General features: G+C 50.7%; 1 protein-coding gene across 3 annotated transcripts in view; it reads left to right on the top strand.

Annotated features, from left to right (window-relative positions):
* DNAH17 (dynein axonemal heavy chain 17) overlaps positions 1 to 21,964 on the top strand; it is a 12,633,448-nt gene that overhangs the window by 1,825,448 nt on the left and 10,786,036 nt on the right. The gene's annotated exons all lie outside the window — the stretch shown is intronic.

The following is a 21,964-nucleotide window of genomic DNA, read 5'->3' as shown; positions in this document are numbered from 1 at the left end:
CCGAGTGGGATGGGTATGCTCAGACGTGAGTCCCATGCTCTCTACACCACTGGGGTCAAGCTATCCTGGCTGAAGACGGCTGATAGCCAGAAACTGGTCCTAGGATGCTTGATTCCGGTCCAGGAAAGACATGGCTTGGCAGTTCGGGCTGGACTGTTCCCATGAGGCACAGGGTCAAGGCTGATTTGCATATGGCCATGTCTGAACTGGGGTGGTGTGGAGTGCAAAAAACGATGGATTTAGGCCCAGATCTCTGTACTGGGGTGAATGTATGACATTGTTCTGCATTCTGTCCATCTACTGTTGTTTTTGCATTTGTCACCCCGAGTGGGATGGGTATGCTCAGACGTGAGTCCCATGCTCTCCACACCACTGGAGTTAAGCTATCCTGGCTGAAGACGGCTGATAGCCAGAAACCGGTCCTAGGATGCTTGATTCCGGTCCAGGAAAGACATGGCTTGGCAGTTTGGGCTGGACTGTTCCCATGAGGCACAGGGTCAAGGCTGATTTGCATATGGCCATGTCTGAACTGGGGTGGTGCGGAGTGCAAAAAACAATGGATTTAGGCCCAGATCTTTGTACTGGGGTGAATGTATGGCATTGTTCTGCATTCTGTCCATCAACTGATGTTTTTGCATTTGTCACCCCGAGTGGGATGGGTATGCTCAGACGTGAGTCCCATGCTCTCCACATCACTGGAGTCAAGCTATCCTGGCTGAAGATGGCTGATAGCCAGAAACCGGTCCTAGGATGCTTGATTACGTCCAGGAAAGACATGGCTTGGCAGTTCGGGCTGGACTGTTCCCATGAGGCACAGGGTCAAGGCTGATTTGCATATGGCCATGTCTGAACTGGGGTGGTGTGGAGTGCAAAAAACAATGGATTTAGGCCCAGATCTTTGTACTGGGGTGAATGTATGACATTGTTCTGCATTCTATCCATCTACTGTTGTTTTTGCATTTGTCACCCCGAGTGGGATGGGTATGCTCAGACGTGAGTCCCATGCTCTCCACACCACTGGAGTCAAGCTATCCTGGCTGAAGACGGCTGATAGCCAGAAACCGGTCCTAGGATGCTTGATTCCGGTCCAGGAAAGACATGGCTTGGCAGTTCGAGCTGGACTGTTCCCATGAGGCACAGGGTCAAGGCTGATTTGCATATGGCCATGTGTGAACTGAGGTGGTGTGAAGTGCAAAAAACTATGGATTTAGGCCCAGATCTCTGTACTGGGGTGAATGTATGACATTGTTCTGCATTCTGTCCCTTAACTGTTGTTTTTGCATTTGTCACCCCGAGTGGGATGGGTATGCTCAGACGTGAGTCCCATGCTCTCCACACCACTGGGGTCAAGCTATCCTGGCTGAAGACGGCTGATAGCCAGAAACTGGTCCTAGGATGCTTGATTCCGGTCCAGGAAAGACATGGCTTGGCAGTTCGGGCTGGACTGTTCCCATGAGGCACAGGGTCAAGGCTGATTTGCATATGGCCATGTCTGAACTGGGGTGGTGTGGAGTGCAAAAAACGATGGATTTAGGCCCAGATCTCTGTACTGGGGTGAATGTATGACATTGTTCTGCATTCTGTCCATCTACTGTTGTTTTTGCATTTGTCACCCCGAATGGGATGGGTATGCTCAGACGTGAGTCCCATGCTCTCCACACCACTGGAGTTAAGCTATCCTGGCTGAAGACGGCTGATAGCCAGAAACCGCTCCTAGGATGCTTGATTCCGGTCCAGGAAAGACATGGCTTGGCAGTTTGGGCTGGACTGTTCCCATGAGGCACAGGGTCAAGGCTGATTTGCATATGGCCATGTCTGAACTGGGGTGGTGCGGAGTGCAAAAAACAATGGATTTAGGCCCAGATCTTTGTACTGGGGTGAATGTATGGCATTGTTCTGCATTCTGTCCATCAACTGATGTTTTTGCATTTGTCACCCCGAGTGGGATGGGTATGCTCAGACGTGAGTCCCATGCTCTCCACATCACTGGAGTCAAGCTATCCTGGCTGAAGATGGCTGATAGCCAGAAACCGGTCCTAGGATGCTTGATTACGTCCAGGAAAGACATGGCTTGGCAGTTCGGGCTGGACTGTTCCCATGAGGCACAGGGTCAAGGCTGATTTGCATATGGCCATGTCTGAACTGGGGTGGTGTGGAGTGCAAAAAATGATGGATTTAGGCCCAGGTCTCTGTACTGGGGTGAATGTATGACATTGTTCTGCATTCTATCCATCTACTGTTGTTTTTGCATTTGTCACCCCGAGTGGGATGGGTATGCTCAGACGTGAGTCCCATGCTCTCCACACCACTGGAGTTAAGCTATCCTGGCTGAAGACGGCTGATAGCCAGAAACCGGTCCTAGGATGCTTGATTCCGGTCCAGGAAAGACATGGCTTGGCAGTTTGGGCTGGACTGTTCCCATGAGGCACAGGGTCAAGGCTGATTTGCATATGGCCATGTCTGAACTGGGGTGGTGTGGAGTGCAAAAAACAATGGATTTAGGCCCAGATCTTTGTACTGGGGTGAATGTATGACATTGTTCTGCATTCTGTCCATCAACTGTTGTTTTTGCATTTGTCACCCCAAGTGGGATGGGTATGCTCAGACGTAAGTCCCATGCTCTCCACACCACTGGAGTCAAGCTATCCTGGCTGATGACGGCTGATAGCCAGAAACCGGTCCTAGGATGCTTGATTCCGGTCCAGGAAAGACATGGCTTGGCAGTTCGGGCTGGACTGTTCCCATGAGGCACAGGGTCAAGGCTGATTTGCATATGGCCATGTCTGAACTTGGGTGGTGTGGAGTGCAAAAAACAATGGATTTAGGCCCAGATCTCTGTACTGGGGTGAATGTATGACATTGTTCTACATTTTGTCCATCAACTGTTGTTTTTGCATTTGTCACCCCGAGTGGGATGGGTATGCTCAGACGTGAGTCCCATGCTCTCCACACCACTGGAGTCAAGCTATCCTGGCTGAAGACGGCTGATAGCCAGAAACCGGTCCTAGGATGCTTGATTCCGGTCCAGTAAAGACATGGCTTGGCAGTTCGGGCTGGACTGTTCCCCTGAGGCACAGGGTCAAGGCTGATTTGCATATGGCCATGTCTGAACTGGGGTGGTGTGGAGTGCAAAAAACAATGGATTTAGGCCCAGATCTCTGTACTGGGGTGAATGTATGACATTGTTCTACATTTTGTCCATCAACTGTTGTTTTTGCATTTGTCACCCCGAGTGGGATGGGTATGCTCAGACGTGAGTCCCATGCTCTCCACACCACTGGAGTCAAGCTATCCTGGCTGAAGACGGCTGATAGCCAGAAACCGGTCCTAGGATGCTTGATTCCGGTCCAGGAAAGACATGGCTTGGCAGTTCGAGCTGGACTGTTCCCATGAGGCACAGGGTCAAGGCTGATTTGCATATGGCCATGTGTGAACTGAGGTGGTGTGAAGTGCAAAAAACTATGGATTTAGGCCCAGATCTCTGTACTGGGGTGAATGTATGACATTGTTCTGCATTCTGTCCCTCAACTGTTGTTTTTGCATTTGTCACCCCGAGTGGGATGGGTATGCTCAGACGTGAGTCCCATGCTCTCCACACCACTGGGGTCAAGCTATCCTGGCTGAAGACGGCTGATAGCCAGAAACCGGTCCTAGGATGCTTGATTCCGGTCCAGGAAAGACATGGCTTGGCAGTTCGAGCTGGACTGTTCCCATGAGGCACAGGGTCAAGGCTGATTTGCATATGGCCATGTGTGAACTGAGGTGGTGTGAAGTGCAAAAAACTATGGATTTAGGCCCAGATCTCTGTACTGGGGTGAATGTATGACATTGTTCTGCATTCTGTCCCTCAACTGTTGTTTTTGCATTTGTCACCCCGAGTGGGATGGGTATGCTCAGACGTGAGTCCCATGCTCTCCACACCACTGGGGTCAAGCTATCCTGGCTGAAGACGGCTGATAGCCAGAAACTGGTCCTAGGATGCTTGATTCCGGTCCAGGAAAGACATGGCTTGGCAGTTTGGGCTAGACTGTTCCCATGAGGCACAGGGTCAAGTCTGATCTGCATATGGCCATGTCTGACCTGGGGTGGTGTGGAGTGCAAAAAACGATGGATTTAGGCCCAGATCTCTGTACTGGGGTGAATGTTTGACATTGTTCTGCATTCTGTCCATCAACTGTTGTTTTTGCATTTGTCACCCCGAGTGGGATGGGTATGCTCAGACGTGAGTCCCATGCTCTCCACACCACTGGAGTCAAGCTATCCTGGCTGAAGATGGCTGATAGCCAGAAACCGGTCCTAGGATGCTTGATTCCGGTCCAGGAAAGACATGGCTTGGCAGTTCGGGCTGGACTGTTCCCTTGAGGCACAGGGTCAAGGCTGATTTGCATATGGCCATGTCTGAACTGGGGTGGTGTGGAGTGCAAAAAACAATGTATTTAGACCCAGATCTCTGTACTGGGGTGAATGTATGACATTGTTCTGCATTCGGTCCATCAACTGTTGTTTTTGCATTTGTCACCCCGAGTGGGATGGGTATGCTCAGACGTGTGTCCCCTGCTCTCCACACCACTGGAGTCAAGCTATCCTGGCTGAAGACGGCTGATAGCCAGAAACCGGTCCTAGGATGCTTGATTCCGGAATTCGTTTGATTGTGGTTTAGTGTTTGATCTAATATGGATAGTGTGTTGGAATGTGTGTGAGTTTTGAACGGTGTGTGTGGGACTGCCCCTGTCTTTGATAATGCTTTCCAATTTTTAATGAGGTTGATTATGTTTAAATTTGGTATATACCTTTGTCGCTCCATGAATTGAACTCTTAAGTTTTTTAAAAAAACAACAAAAATAATTGAATGTACCTGCGGACTTGAATTTTGTCTCCACTGATGGGTGCTCCTTTGCCTTTGCCTGAATATTAAGGATCCTCTTGTAGGACCTGATCTAAATAATTTTAGCAGGTACTTCCCTAGTTTCTTTTGACAGTTCGAGAGTCAAGACCCACGGGAGCACCGAAGTTCTCGCGTTACCTCACCCAGGGAAGCCGGATGCATAGGTGTCTTTTTGTGTCAGGTTTTATCAACGTTTCCTATAGAGAGCTGCAAAGAAGGGCTGCAGGCGACCAGATGAAAAGTGTCCGGATGGATCAAAGGGTGGATCGGAGATCTGAAGAACCTGAAAGCAGAGGCGACACTAGCCAGTGACCAGGAAGGCGACAAGAAGATGCCAGCCAATGTCGGGTGATTTCAGGTGATGCAGGTGAATCTTGACTCTTCAGCCACGAGGAACAGAAGGTGTCGACGACAACCAGGAGCTGGATTCGAGCTGTCTCATGTCGTATGTCAAGTGCTGCAGTGTCGGTATCCGGATTGGACCCAACAAGCCTTGGCAACAACAACCCACGCAGAATGCAAAGATTGGCTTCGGAGCAGACCAGCAAGGTCTGAGGGACTCACCCTTTGGAGGGGAGTCAGGGCACGTCTAGAGCAACCAGGGAAGCCCAAGAAACAAAAGCAATTCCTTCGTGGGGAACCACCAGTCGACGGACCAGGGACCGCGAAGGGGCCTCGAGCAGAAAGGCAGGAAGCGGGCCCACGGAACATGCGTGGAGTGTAGGCGTCCAAGCTTCGGTGCAAAAGGTGCTCTTGGCTTGGACTACAAGTAGCCCACTGCACAACCTCGTAAAAAAAGCTCGGGAAGTCGATGCACTAGCAAATGTGCTGGATGTCCAGGACTTCTTGTCCCACGTCTCTCGTGATGGCTACAGGTTTCAGCTCTGCTGAGATCTTGTGTCGGCCTCGGAGATGTCTGGAAATCTGTGTCCTGAGTCGCAGATTCTTCGGGATCCGGTGGGAGCCTCGAAAATGCAGACCGGCAAGGTGCTTCTTTGGTGCCTGTTTGAATAGGGGAGTCACTCATTGACCCCAAGGGAGATCCTTCCGTCTTCTAGTCGAAATAGAATGTTGAAGTTCCAGGATATATGTTGCAGAGTTTCGTCCAGGGTAATCTGAAGTCCTAGGGACTGGGTTCCTATACTTATACTAAGTTTAGGGGTTGGACTAACTCTAAGGTCCCACCTATGGGAGGATCTGGGGAGGGGGTGGTTACACCTCTTCCCCTTTGTCCAGTTTCGCGCCAGAGCTGGGGCTGAGTGCCCCAGCAACCGGTTTGAACTGGGGTATGCACAGGGACACCTTGTGTGCCCCAGGCACTGTCTAAAAAACATTCTCTGAATGCACCCACCCAGCCCCAATACACTAAAGCCTGTCTGGGGAGGTGGTTGCACCTCCCTGGACAGAAAACATATTGTCCAGGCCTCCCCTGCCGGAGTTTCGTCCAGCAGCAGGAGGTCAGACTCGAGTCTGTGGCAACAGCATCCATTTGTGATGCTGGGGCTGTTTTTAACTATTATCGGTCAGGTAAGTGTGTACATGTCTTCTCCCTCTAGAAGGGTGGAGTGCTACTCCCACCGCCAGAACTGGCGGGGGGGTAGTATTCCAAAGTATTTGACACCAAGCACAACATGTTTTGATGCAGCCATTCCAAAGTTGGCATTAACCGCGAGGTTATAATGCACTCAAGAGTATATGGTATGGCTGTATCACAGACCAACTATAGGGAAGGGATTCCAAAAGCTGCAGAATTCTCAGCTCATGCTTTGGCACCCTCTCACACAAAACCAAGCATCCTGCCTTCAGGATTGTCAAGGCCTGCCATAGGAGTGACTGATAGGTTTATATGTGTCAGTGAATAAAGGTAGATATAGGTAACCTATATTTCTGATAGATACATCTGCCGTGTTGATTCCTCACCTTGTGAATATCCCCTTGCGTCAGCAACATTCGGAAATTCTTTTTGTAGCTTCGCGCCGACGTAGACTTGGACGTCATAGAGACACGGCATCACACGCGACTCCGCTGACGTCACAACGCCTACAATAGGCCCACGCCGGCGTGATAACATCAGTTCCCTTTTTTCCGCGTCATCGACGCTAACGGTTTCGGGATACTCAGTAGCTTTTGGTATCTCTGTTACTTTTTTTCCTCGTTTTCTTGGTTCTCTTGCCTCCTTGTCTCCCTAGAATGTCGACAAAGAAGACTGGATTTAAGCCCTGCAGGGAGTGCGGGAAAATGATGTCCATTACGGACCCATACCAGGACTGTATTTGGTGTTTAAGCTCCGTCCACGAAGTGGATGGATGTTCGTCGTGCCGAAAAATGAACCCAAAGGCCCTGCGAGAGAGGGAGACCAAACTTCTTGTAGCGAAGCTGAAAGCCGATAAAGTAAGGAAGACTTCAAGATCCCGCTCGAGGAAGTCGAGGTCGAGGTCAAAATCAAGATCAAGGTTTCGAGAGGCATCGGCTTCGAAGTCCTCGTCGGATCATGCTTCGAGGTCGCATAAGAAGCACAAGAAAAGGAGGCATGAGTCTCGACGTCATTCGGGTGAGAAGTCGGGCTCGAAGTCGAGATCGCCCAAGAAGGTTAGATCGAAGGTGATCCCATCGCAAGAGGCTTCGGATCGGGAAGGTGAGGCCTCGCCTTCGGAGTCACAAGTTCAATCTCCGACTCCGGTTTCCAATCCGACTCCGACGCCGTCTCCGACTCAAGAAGAGGTGGAGGAAGTTCCTAATGAGGAAGAAGAATCGGCGCCTGTTGAAGAACCGGATTCGAATCTGCCTCGAGATCAGCCTGAGGGTGATCATCCACCTTTTCCTGCACCAGGTCAGGATCCATCAGCGTTCCTGAACGCTATGTATGGCCTATTCTCGAGATCATGGTACCCCTCTGGTGCACCTTTGGGCCCCATGGGTTCAATCGCATTTAATTTGGGTGTTCCACACTCTTATGCCCCGGCACCTTTCATGCCATATATGCCAGCCCCAACGCCGCTGTGGCAGTACCCGGCTCTGCCGAGGTCGACGCCGGCTCGACCGAAGTCAACGACTCCGGTACCGACGTCGCCCGCTCCAAGCAGGTCTTTGGAGCATCCATCTAGGCCTTCGGATTCTGTACTGATGTCGGCTCCGGCTCCGTCGGAGTCGGTGGTGGATCCGACTGCGATCCGTGTAAAGGAGAGGTCCAGGAGGGAAGCACAACGCCTCCTGGAGGAACGGAGGTATTACGAGTCTCACCCTGACTTGGAGGAAGGTGAACTGGATGAGGATTGTTTCGAAGAGCTGGCTGATGCTAGTGGCCTTGATTTTTCCCCAGAGTGGGAGTTGCCATCAGGTCCGGATACGCCTTCAAAGGATGTCCAGCCATATCATGTGGTAATGGGGAAGACAGCAGGACTTTTAGGTTTGACATTACCAACTGTTGAGTTTAAGTCAAATCTGCTTACAGAAGTACTCCATTCACCAAGCTCAGCTGTGGAGCCCTTACTCCCATTTAATGAGGCGTTTACTGAACCTATTATGGAGGTGTGGAAAAAGCCTCTTTCTGCTCCTGCTGTCTCAAAAAGTGTGGCGAGGAGATATAGGGTGGCTCCCGAAGACCCTGCCTTTTTATCATCTCACCCTTCTCCTGAAAGCCTGGTGATTCAGGCTGCGTGCTCTAAAAAGTCGGTTGGTGCTTTTCCCCAAGTGCCTGGTGACAAGGAGGCCAAGAAGCAAGATCAAGTGGCCAAGAAGACTTTCTCCTCCGCAAGTATGGCGTTAAAGTCAACGAATGCCACTTGTCTCATGGGGAGGTATGTGCACGCACTTATGGACTCAATGCGTTTGTTGATTCCAAATGTTCCAGAAGACTGCAGGGGTGACTTTGAGGAGGTGTTATCTGATACTCAAGCGGCAGCTCGTCAAGTTATCCAGAGCAGTCTAGATACTGCAGATTCTGTGGCACGGATCATGGGCACTGCGGTTGCCACAAGAAGATCAGCTTGGCTGAAATCCTCGGATTTTTCTGCGGATGTGCAGTCTGCATTGTTAGATCTACCCTTTGATGGAGTTGGACTCTTTGGCAAGAAGGCAGATACAGCCTTAGAGAGGTTTAAAGACAGCAGAGCAACTGCTAGATCTCTTGGTCTTCAAGTAAGAGGTTCAACGACCAGAAAGTTCAGAGGTTTTGGACGCTCTTCTTTTCGTACCTATAGACAAGGTCAGCAGCAGCAACAACAGCAGCAGCAGCAAAATACCTTGTATATGTCATACAGGGGAAAGCAAAGGGCACGTCCTCGAGGGCGTCAAGCCTCTTCCTCCTCCACCTCCTCCAACCCCCCAGCCACAGAAAAGCAGCCCTAGATCTGCCATTCAGGATCATGCGGGTCCGGTGGGGGGTCGGCTTACCCACTTTCTACGGGATTGGGAATCGGTTACATCAGATCTTTGGGTTCTCCATCTCGTAGAAAATGGGTATGCCCTTCCCTTTTGGGAATTCCCTCCCAATTACCCTCCTTGCCAGGGGTATTGCTCAGAGGAACATCTGTTGCTCCTACAGGAGGAAGTTCAGACTCTGTTAAGAAAGGGTGCGATAGAGGTGGTCCCAGAGCAGGAAAGGGGTCGGGGATGCTACTCCCGGTATTTCCTGATTCCCAAGAAGGATGGCAGACTTCGTCCAATCCTGGATCTCAGGATCTTGAATCTCTATCTGAAACAAGAGAAATTCAAGATGCTCACCCTTGCTCAGGTTCTTCAGGCGCTGCTGGAAAAAGACTGGATGGTGTCGTTCGACTTGCAGGATGCGTACTTTCACATCCCCATCCTGAAGTCGCACAGGAAGTATCTCCGTTTTACGGTAAGGATCGCAGCATTATCAGTTTGCGGTCCTTCCGTTTGGGCTTACTACTGCGCCTCGAGTCTTCACCAAGGTGATGGCAGTGGTGGCGGCGCATCTCAGAAGGTCAGGGATTCCTGTATTCCCTTATTTGGACGACTGGCTGATCAAAGCAGAGTCGTCAGAGAGAGTGCTCCATCATCTGCGAGAGACAACCCAGTTGTTGTACAGGTTGGGTTTTTCGATAAATGTACCCAAGTCTCACCTGGTGCCCTCCCAGCGCAACCTGTTCATAGGTGCTGTACTGGACACAACTGTATGTCGTGCATTCCCTCCTCCTCAAAGGATTCGCGACATACAGGAAATTATTCCTTTATTTTACAATGGAGCAGTCGTTCCAGTCCTGAAGGTCCTTCGCCTGCTCAGTCTGATGGCTTCATGCATTCTGTTGGTCAACCATGCACGCTGGCACATGAGGGCGCTCCAGTGGTGCCTCCGCAGGCAGTGGTATCAGCACAACGGAGATCTCAGGGAGTCAGTGAGGATCTCCAGAGAAGCTGCGGCAGATCTGTCTTGGTGGGGCGTGGAAGGCAACCTGTCTCAGGGGAAACCTTTGCAGTTGCCTCCTCCGGTGGCCACAGTGATAACGGATGCATCCACTCTAGGGTGGGGTGCTCATCTGGGGGATCTGGAGGTCAAGGGTCTTTGGTCTCCAGAGGGAAGGTTGCTTCACATCAACCTTCTAGAATTGCGGGCGATACGTTTGGCGCTCAAGGCCTTCCTCCCTTCCCTTCGCGGTCGTTCGGTCCAGGTCCTGACGGACAACACGAACGCGATGTGGTACATCAACAAACAGGGAGGAGTGGGGTCACAGTGTCTCTGCAGAGAGGCTCTGCGTCTCTGGCCCTGGGTTCAGGACCATCAGATTTGTCTGATGGCAAATCATCTGGCCGGAGTTCTGAACGTTCGTGCAGACAGTCTCAGTCGGCAGTTCTCCGCCGACCACGAGAGGAGGCTTCACACGGAGGTGGTTCGTCACGTCTTTCGGACGTGGGGGACTCCTCGGGTGGACCTGTTCGCCACTCACGAGAATGCTCACTGCCTGTCATTCTGCAGTCTCCAGTTTCCGATGCAAGGAGCCTTGGGGGACGCGTTTCAGTTGAGTTGGGGAAACTCCTTTACGCGTTTCCTCCCATACCTTTGATTCCTCGGGTTCTGAGGAAGATTCGCCAAGACCGGGCCCAAGTCATACTGGTCACCCCGGACTGGCCAAGGTGTGGTATACAGATCTTCTCCACCTCTCCTCTCACCCGCCGCTCCGTCTCCCTCTCAGGGCAGACCTTCTCTCTCAGATGGAGGGGCAGGTTCTACACCCCCACCTCCAGACATTACACCTTCATGCCTGGAGATTGAACGGGGCAACCTGAATTCCTTTTCTCTCCCGCCTGACGTGGTGGATGTCATCCTGTCGGCCAGGCGTGACTCCACTAAGTCCATCTATTCTTATAGATGGTCAAAATTTGTCACTTGGTGTGGAGGGAAATCAATTGACCCTTTGAGAGCCCATTTGTCTGATGTTCTCCAGTTTGCCCTTTCTCTGGCGCAGCAAGGGCTTGCTGTTGCCACAGTTAAGGGCTATCTTTCTGCGCTGTCGGCTTTTCTCTGTTTGCCTGATCAGCCATCTCTTTTCAAATCTCCTGTGGTTTTAAGGTTTTTAAAGGGTCTCACAAATAAGTTCCCTCCTGTTCCTTTTATTGTGCCTCAGTGGGACTTAAATCTTGTCTTGACCTTTTTGATGGTTGCTCCTTTTGAGCCTCTTCACAAATATCCTTTGAGGCTTTTGACTCTTAAGACAGTCTTCCTCGTTGCAATAACCTCTGCAAGGAGGGTAAGTGAGCTTCAAGCTCTTAGTTCCAAGCCCCCTTTCTTGACCATTCATGCTGATCGAATGGTTCTTAGGACCAGGGCTGCTTTTCTTCCAAAGGTGGTTACTCCTTTCCACCCTGGTCAATCCATTACCCACCCTACCTTTTATCCTCCCCCACACCCTTCCAAGGAGGAGGAGAGGTTGCACCTTCTGGACCCCAAAAGGGCGGTGTCCTTTTACTTGGACAGATCTAAAGACTATCGTTTGGATGACCAGCTCTTCATTGGGTTTGCTGGCTGCAAAAGAGGAAGAGCGGTCCTTAGAAGAACTTTGTCAAGATGGTTCGTCCTCTGTATAAAGATCTGCTACTCTTTGGCCGGTAAGGAACCACCAGAGGGTATAAGGGCTCATCCTACAAGAGCTAAGTCTTCAACCTCAGCATTGGCTAGAGGTGTTCCTGTAGAAGATATTTGTAGGGCGGCAACTTGGTCTTCCCTCCACACTTTCGCGAAGCATTACTGCTTGGATTCCGAAGTGAGGAGGGACGGCCACTTTGCGCGCTCTGTCCTCCAGGATTTCCTGGTTTAGAAGAGTGGACTCCCTCCTCCGGGAGTGGGGACTGCTGTGGGACTCTAGTCACAAGGTGAGGAATCCACACGGCAGATGTATCTATCAGAAGAACAAGTTACTTACCTTCTGTAACGCTTTTTCGGTAACGCTTTTTCTGGTAGATACAATATCTGCCTGTGGATTCCTCACTGACCCACCCGCCTCCCCATTGTCCACTCTTCTATACCAGAGTTTCTGTAATGTATTTATTTTATTGTCAAGGAGTTGTTTATTTCAAATGTTTTATTGCATTTGCTTCACACTGTGTGTGTTACCTTGATATTTGTACTGCGTATACTGTGTATATGTCTACTGTCATTGGTCCGTCCGTGTGCCTCGAAGGCACGGAAAAAAGGGCGGAACTGATGTCATCACGCCGGCGTGGGCCTATTGTAGGCGTCGGTGACGTCAGCGGAGTCTCATGCGATGCCGTGTCTCTATGACTCACTCCTCTCCTCGAGCCGAGTGGTCGCTCCCAGCGTCCCCTGCTGGTTCCCGGTATCGTAGCGCTGCTTTGCCTGTGCCTGTACCGGCTTCATTTGCCTGCTGCCTGCCTCTTTGCTTATTTGAATTGTTTTACACTGTTTGGTCCTTATAGAGCGCTTGGTGATTGTTTTGCGCGTATTACTGTAGCGCTGTGCTCCCCCCTCCGCCTCCATCTTGACTGTTGTTGTTGTTGCCCTCGTGTGCCCGCCCCGCCTCCCAGCTGAGACGCCCTCCCACGAACCTTATAGAGCGCTTCTCCCCCTCAGCGCGCTGTGACTCACTCCTCTCCTCGAGCGAGTGGTCGCTCCCAGCGTCCCCTGCTGGTTCCCGGTATCGTAGCGCTGCTTTGCCTGTGCCTGTACCGGCTTCATTTGCCTGCTGCCTGCCTCTTTGCTTATTTGAATTGTTTTACACTGTTTGGTCCTTATAGAGCGCTTGGTGATTGTTTTGCGCGTATTACTGTAGCGCTGTGCTCCCCCCTCCGCCTCCATCTTGACTGTTGTTGTTGTTGCCCTCGTGTGCCCGCCCCGCCTCCCAGCTGAGACGCCCTCCCACGAACCTTATAGAGCGCTTCTCCCCCTCAGCGCGCTGTGACTCACTCCTCTCCTCGAGCCGAGTGGTCGCTCCCAGCGTCCCCTGCTGGTTCCCGGTATCGTAGCGCTGCTTTGCCTGTGCCTGTACCGGCTTCATTTGCCTGCTGCCTGCCTCTTTGCTTATTTGAATTGTTTTACACTGTTTGGTCCTTATAGAGCGCTTGGTGATTGTTTTGCGCGTATTACTGTAGCGCTGTGCTCCCCCCTCCGCCTCCATCTTGACTGTTGTTGTTGTTGCCCTCGTGTGCCCGCCCCGCCTCCCAGCTGAGACGCCCTTGCCCCTCCCCCCCACCATCCATTTATGGCCAATGCCCCCACGCGCAGCGTCCACGCGCTACGTACACGCCGAAGGTGCGCCAAAGGTAAGCCCGTCTACGCCCGTCCGCGCCTGGACCGCGCCCAGCGCCAGACCCCCTGCCCCTAGCGCTGCCCAGCCCTCCCGCATTATCTACGATGCCTCCAGCCTCCTAGCCCTTAACCCCGGCCGCGCCCCCTACTGCGTCCAAGCCGCCCCTGGACAAACCCATGGACCTTTCTCCTGCTACTCCTGCAAATTCTGCGGCAACGACAACATCTCCGCTACGACCACACCACTGACTCCCAACCCCAACCACCTACAATGCATTCTTCTCAATACCCGTTCAGTCCACAGGCACGCCATTGACCTTTGGAATCTACTAGACACCATTTCTCCAGACATCGCCTTCCTAACGGAAACATGGATGAATGCTTCCTCCGCACCAGACATCACCATTGCCATCCCTGAAGACTATAAGATCACTCGCAAAGACCGTACCAGCCACACAGGAGGAGGAATCGCCATCGTCCATAAAAAATCAATCCGCATCTCAACCAGCTCTGACGCCAACCTCGCCAACTCCGAACACCTTCACTTCCAGATCCACATCGACCCCAAAACAACACTCAGAGGCACCCTCCTCTACAGACCACCTGGACCCCGCGCAAAATTCAGTGAAGACATCACGGACTTCATCACTCCACACGCACTCCCCTCCAAAGAATACATCCTTCTAGGTGACCTCAACTTTCACCTTGAAAAGATCAACGACCGCAACACCACCACGCTCCTGGACAACCTCGCCAACCTCGGACTTAAACAACTGGTCACTTCCCCCACCAACATCGCAGGTCACACACTCGACCCCATCTTCACCTCCAGCAATCATGTCTCCTTCAGCCACACTACAGATCTGCTCTGGACTGACTGCCCAAACCCACCAACCACCTCCAACCAACTCTACAAAGAAACTGGAACAAAATCACCACCGACCAGATCTCCTCATCGCTCCTTCTAAACACCCCAGCCCACTCCTCGGACCCAAACCTAGCCGCCACCAACTTCACCCTATGGTTATCCAACACCGCCGACACCTTAGCACCACTGAAAAAACGTCAAAGCAAACCTGGCAACAAGAAGGCCTCGTGGTTCAACGATGATCTTAAAAAGTCCAAGAAACTCTGCCGCACCCTTGAAAAAGCGTGGAAAAAAGACCCAACCACCAGTACCAAGGACGCCTTCAAAACCGCCACCCGCACTCACCACCAACTAATCCGAAAGGCCAAGAAAACAGCATTCAAGGATCGACTCGACAACAACGCCCACAACAGCAAGGAACTTTTCAACATCGTCAAGGAATTTTCCAATCCCTCGGCCAACTCCAACGACTTCACCCCCTCTCAAGCCCTCTGCGACTCCCTAGCCTCATTCTTCCACAACAAGATTGCAGACATCCACAACAGCTTCGACAACCAACCTGGAACCCAACTCACCCAACCAATTGCTAAACACTCTCCCCCCGCGAACACCCTTAACGACTGGAACCCAATCTCCACTGAGGACACCATCCGCCTAATGAACTCCATCCACTCAGGATCCCCCACAGACCCATGCCCGCACCACATCTTCAACAAAGCAGACTCCGCCATAGCACCGTACCTCCGAGACGTCATCAACTGCTCCTTCAACTCCGCCACCTTTCCGGAAAACTGGAAACACGCTGAACTCACCGCCCTTCTGAAAAAACCCACAGCGGACCCCACCGAACTAAAAAATTACCGCCCCATCTCACTCCTTCCATTCCCGGCCAAAGTCATTGAGAAAGCGGTCAACAACCAGCTCGCCGCTTTTCTCGAAGCCAACAAATCCCTCGACTCCTCACAATCTGGCTTCCGAGCAAAACACAGCACTGAAACTGCCCTCATCGCAGCAACAGATGACATTCGAACTCTACTGGACAATGGAGACACAGTCGCCCTCATCCTCCTCGACCTCTCTGCAGCATTCGACACAGTCTGCCACAGCACCCTTTTACAACGCCTCAGCAACATCGGAATACATGGAAAAGCACTTGAATGGATCACCTCGTTCCTCACCGGAAGAACCCAGAGAGTCCGCCTTCCACCATTCATGTCCGAGGCCTCTGAAGTCATCTGCGGAGTACCACAAGGATCCTCTCTCAGCCCCACCCTCTTCAACGTATACATGAGCCCCCTCGCGACCATCGCCCACCAACACAACCTCAACATCATCTCTTACGCGGATGACACCCAACTGATCCTTTCTCTCACCAAGGACCCCAACACCGCCAAAACCAACCTACACGAAGGAATGAAAGAAGTTGCTGAATGGATGAAACACAGCCGTCTGAAACTGAACTCAGATAAAACAGAAGTCCTCATCCTAGGTACATCCCCCTCTGCATGGGACGACTCTTGGTGGCCGGAAGCTCTTGGAAAAGCACCCATCCCGACAGACCACGCACGGAACCTAGGCGTTATCCTGGACTCTACACTCTCAATGAACAGACAAGTCAGCGCCGTATCCTCATCCTGCTTCAACATTCTTCGCATGCTCAAAAACACATTTCGCTGGATCCCCACCGAAACCAGGAAAACAGTCACCCATGCTCTGGTCACGAGCCGACTGGACTACGGAAACACCCTCTACGCAGGCACTACCGCTAAACTCCAAAAGAAACTCCAACGAATCCAAAACGCCTCAGCCAGAATCATATTAGACATCCCACGCAACGAACACATCTCTGGTCACCTGAAAGACCTCCACTGGCTACCCGTCAATAAGAGAATCACTTTCCGACTGCTAACCCACGCACACAAATCACTCTACGACATCGGACCAGAATGCCTCAATTCAAGACTGACCTTCTACACCCCCTCCCGCCAACTACGCTCCTCCAGCCAAGCCCTCGCCACTATACCTCGCATCAACAAATCCACTATGGGAGGCAGATCCTTCTCCTACCTGGCTGCTAAAACATGGAACTCACTCCCCACTCACCTTCGCCTTACCCAGAACCACCTAGCTTTCAGAAAGCAACTTAAAACGTGGATATTTGACAAGTAATCCCCCCCCCCCTCCTCAGCGCCTTGAGACCCTCTGGGTATGTAGTGCGCTATATAAATTCTCTGACTTGACTTGACTTGACTATGACGTCCAAGTCCACGTCGGCGCGAAGCTACAAAAAGAATTTCCGAATGTTGCTGACGCAAGGGGATATTCACAAGGTGAGGAACCCACAGGCAGATATTGTATCTACCAGAAAAAGCGTTACCGAAGGTAAGTAACTTGTTCTTTAGTAAGGGGTGCATGCACCACCTTACCCAGGCTGCAGTAGCAGACCTGTGGAGCCATTTTGGAAGGCTTCCCAGGGGTGGCATAATACATGCTTCGGCCCCTGGTAGGACTCTGGGGTACCTATGCCCTTGGTACCTAAGGTACCATATACTAGGGACTCACAAGGGTAACCCAGTACCTAATGTACATGCAATCAATTTAGAGAGGAAGCAGCTAGGCTGGGGTCCTGGTTAGCAGGGCCCTAGCCTGTCTAAAGTCGATAAATCAGTGAAACACAGCATAAAGAGGGGGTAACCATAGTAAGCAGATCCTACTCTCCTACACTTTGGGTCTCCTTTTGCAAGCTTCATAGACCGTAAAGCTCTCCCACTGTTGAATGGATTTCCCCCCTCTCCCCACTTTTTGCCCTTTCAGTATCCTTCCCCATCCTACTCCTTCCAGTTGACTGTGAGACATTTATATAACTGAATGCTTAACATGTTGAAAATTATTGTTAAATTACATGATGTGTAAGTGCCACATTGGTATGTTATGTTATGTTATGTTATATACTCTTATAAGGCGCGCACAGCTTCTCCGAGGAGTGTCCTGGCGTGAGTCCAAGAGGAGTCACCGAACTGTCACTAGGGGAAGAGGTAAGTTTTTAAAGTTTCTTGAAGGGAAGGGCATTCCAAGCTTGGGCAGCCTTGACGGTCAGGGAGCAAACGCACATCTTGTGGCGAGTGAAGCGGGGTACTTTAGCTAAGAGAAGAGATGATGAGCGCAGTTGTCTCAGCGGGACATAGAAGGAAAAAGCGCTTCTGTAAATAGGTGGGACCATGACCATGGAGGGCTCGATGGGCAATAACCAGGGATTTGAATTTGACCCGATCAGCCACGGGAAGCCAGTGGAGTGAGCGGAAATATTTGCACACACTACTCGTCTTGGAAATTCCTTGAAGAAGCCTGGCGGCCGCGTACTTTATGACCTGGAGTCTATTCAAAGAGTATCCTGGGATGCCCACATACAAAGCATTGGCGTGGTCCAATCGAGAAATTATCAAGGCACGGATGCCCGTCTCTTTGGCAGGCCTAGGGAGGAGAGGGAGAAAACTCCTATATGTTTTAAGGAGGCCAAAGCAGCTGCCTGAGAACTTCTCTACCTGGGCGGAAAAGGAAAGGTTATCCTCAAACCACACTCCCAGGTTCTATGCGGATTTTCTGTTGGAATTTGGTAGGGGGAACCCAGGAGGCCAGATCGTGTCTCTGAAGCCAGGAGGGAATTTACCATAGAGGAGGATCTCTGACTTGTATTTGTTACATTTGAGTTGAGCGGCTGCGAGCCACTCAAAAACCGAAGACAAGCAGTGCCGAACAAAGGATACAGAATTCTCATCCTTTTCCCAGGTGAAGAGGAACTGGATGTCATCTGCATAGGCTATCACTTTAGCCCCCAAGTCCTCGGCTAGTTAGTCCAGAGGAGTAACGTAGATGTTAAAAAGAAGGGGGCTAAGGGAAAACCCCTGCACACCTGTGGTGACCTGCTGCGGGGCTGAAGCGGCCGGGGGCAGCCAGACCTGTCGAACCAAGGAAGGACCTCATCCAGCCCCAGGCGACTCCTGAGACACCAATCTCAATGAGCCGGACGAGCAGCAGCGAGTGCGGGACCGTGTCAAATGCCGCTGATAGGTCGAGCATTACTAATGCTGCTTTCCCACCGGCATCTAGACACTCAGGAGTGGCCTCGGAAATCTCCACCAGTGCGGTCTCGGTGCTGTAAGAGGAACGAAACCCAGACTGTGCTGGATGCAGGATGTCTGACCCTTCAAGTTGTCTGGTCACCACCTTTTCACAGACTTTTGTTAGGCTGGGCGATAATTCCCTGGGATCAGGGGATCGAGGGTGGACTTTTTTAGAAGGGGAGGATTTTTGCCTGCTTCCAGGCCTCCGGTACACAGGCCTCAAGAAGGGAGGCATTTATGATAGTATTTACTTCGGGGTTGATAGTCTCCGCGACTGCGGATAATAATCTAGCCGCACAGGGGTCAGTGGTCGTACCCGATTTCAAGTTCTTCAGGATTTCAAGAGGCTAGACAAATCCACAGAAGAGAAAGCCCGCACAGCGTGCCTAGGAGCAGCAAGCAAAGTAGCACCAAGCACAGGGTCAGAAGGAGGTCTGGGGCAGGAAGTTAAAGCCGCCTGAATCGTGCGTGTTTTATCCATGAAAAAATTGGACAGAGTATTACAACCGCACTCTGTGGCCCAAAGTGAGCGCGATTGCACAGCGGGGGACGTAAAACTCTGAACTATAGAAAAGATCTCCTTGGAGTTGTTATGTGTCTGTTCAATGCAGGCTGCATAATAATGCTTCTTAGCTTGTGTTATCGCAGCATAGTAGTTTTTTTGCCTGCCCCTGAGAATGCCCTTAGCCAGGGGACAGTACTCACTAAGAAGCCAGGCACGTTCAAGTTTTTTCCACTCCTGCTTAAGAACGGGCAACTCCAAGAAAAAACAGGGTTTGGAAGGTGATTCTCTGGAGAACCTGTACAAAGTCGGTGTTGCAAGTATGTTCATGGAGTTGGATAACCAGTTTGAGAATCCCGCTAGGCTCCTGTCAAGATCCGGGGTGAGTGCCGGTCTAGAGGCCAACAGGACCGAGGTGAGTTTGGAGGGTTCTATTTTTTTGAAAGCTGGTTTCCGATACCAGGGTACAGAGGGGCAGGCCACCTCCCAGGAGAAATAGGTGAGACAGTGGTCTGACCAAGTGACTGGAAGAGGGTCTTCAACCATGATAGAGAAGTTGGAACAAATTGGGTCAAGAATATGGCCTCCTTGATGTGTAGGGAGATTGATCCTTTGAGAAAGTTGGGCAAGCTGAAGGATGTCACAAAAAACAAGGGAGTCATTAGAATCAGACTGGTCAAGATGAATATTCAGACCCCCTAGGACCATATACTGGGTGAATTGAAGCGCCCCGGAAGTCACTGCATCGCCCCATGATTGCAGAAAGGACTTAATAGGGCCAGGGGGTCGATAAATCAGAGAACCTCCCAAGATAAAATGGGCCGAAAACCTGCTACTGAAATCCAAAGCTTCGCAGTCACCCCATGAATTAGTGTCTCCCCTAATGAGATCCCATTTGTCCCTGTACATAATAGCCACTTCACCCCCCCTCCCCTCAAGATGGTCTGCTCTGGCGATCTTATAACCAAAGCAACAAATGGGCCAGATGTATTTTCCAGCCAAGTTTATGTAATAAACAGTAGGTCCACCGATCTATCAGAGAGGAGCTCAAATATATCTGAGTGGTGCTTCTCTAAAGTACGCAATTAATCAAAGGTACCAAGATTGGCGGCGACCTAAAGGGCCTAGACGCGGAAGCAGGAATTTGGCCATATATGGGAGGGTCTGCGCACAACCTGAAGCCACACACAGCACAGATATTGTCCTGAGAAGACAGCAAGTCTAGCTGGCAATGAGAGTTACATGCTGGTGAGCAGAATGACCAAAGTGCCCTACTTGTAAAGCACACCCTATCCAGTGTGGCAGTAGGCCAACAAGCAGAGTAGCTGCCCCTGGCCGCTTCCTGGACGCTGATGTGCGCAGACGGGTTTGCCTTAGGCGGGCCACACATCCGTGCAGCGTGCATATTAATAAACCCAGCAGCCAGAAAAACTAGTGAGCGCACTGACTCAAAATGGCGTCTCTCACTGGCTGACCGGAGAAGCAGGAAGTTAGGTAAGCCCCACTCATGATCGAACTCAAATTCCCCACAGTTACACAAAACACAACAATATTTTAGAAGTAGGTTTTTAAAAACAGGCCTAACATTTGTTCATTAGAATTCTAAAATTTAAGAGATTAAAGCAGCTGAGAGTGTGTGCAAAATAGGCAAATACGGTAGTAAAGGATCGAGCGTGTGATCACAGTAACCCCTCAAGGCACCTGCATCCGCGCAGTGTGCAAATTTATAAACCCGGCAGCCAGAAAAACTAGAGAGTGCACTGACTCAAAATGGTGTCTCTCACTGGCTGACGAGAGAGGCAGGAAGTTAGGTAAGCCCCACTCATAATCAGACTCAAATTCCCCACAGTTACACAAAACACAATATTTTAGAAGTAAGGTTTTAAAAACAAACAGGCCTAACATTTGTCCATCAGAATTCTAAAATGTAATAGATTAAAGCAGCTGAGAGCATGTGCAAAATAGGCAAATATGGGAGTAAAGGAGCGAGCGTGTGATCGAAGTAACCCCTCAAGGCTGTGAGCTCCACCACAGATTGTCGAGCACTGTACTGTGATATTAATAAAAACATATATATATATATATTTAAAAACGTGCTGCATAACCGGAGTCTGCCAGAAGAATAGAAGTATGTGTATAGAGGCCCTTGAATTACCCAGTCCGGATTATTTTGGGATGGGGTGTGGTATAACTTAGATCTGAGTCCTCAGGGGACAAATCGCTGGCCATACTTCTCCATAAGTAAATCTAGTTCTACTAGTCTGTCATGATATTTATGTTTCCTTTGTAAAAGACGAGGGGGGAAATAGATTTTTATGATCATAAACTTTACATTGGGATGGGTATGCCCAGAGGTGGGTCCCGTGAATACCGTGCCACAGGAACCAAACTATACCTGGTTGATGAGCCTTAATCAGGGTGAAACCAGTCCTGCTTGTTTTCCAGCTCATGGAGGGTCTGGCCTTGCAGTTCGGGCTGGACTGTTCCCAATGGAGCAAGATCAATGCTGATTTGCATATGACTGGGTCCCTACCGTGGTGGCATGGTGTGCAAAATAATGTTCGATTGGGATGCGGCCCGAGTGATTACCAGTGGCTTAAATTCATTAAAGTATTCCATCCATCACTGTTTTGTATAGTACTTCATTGTATAGTACAGTGTCTCTAAATGAGGTAGGCGGATCGAGATTTTGGCGGCTGGGGTACTCGTTCAATTTTGCGAACGAGTACCCTGTCTGCAAACTCAAAAATGGACTCTAAATTCCGCTCTAGGTTTAGAAATGTGTGATGGGATTTTTATTGTGGTGTGTTTTGACTTTTAACTGTTTTAGTACTGCTGAATAAAAAAAAAAATCTAAATTAGGCCT

The sequence above is a fragment of the Lissotriton helveticus genome, chromosome 7 (genome assembly GCF_964261635.1).
Source record: "Lissotriton helveticus chromosome 7, aLisHel1.1, whole genome shotgun sequence".
Taxonomy (NCBI): Eukaryota; Metazoa; Chordata; class Amphibia; order Caudata; family Salamandridae; genus Lissotriton; species Lissotriton helveticus.
Note: the sequence above shows the minus strand (reverse complement) of the source record. Positions and strands in the feature narration are given on the sequence as shown.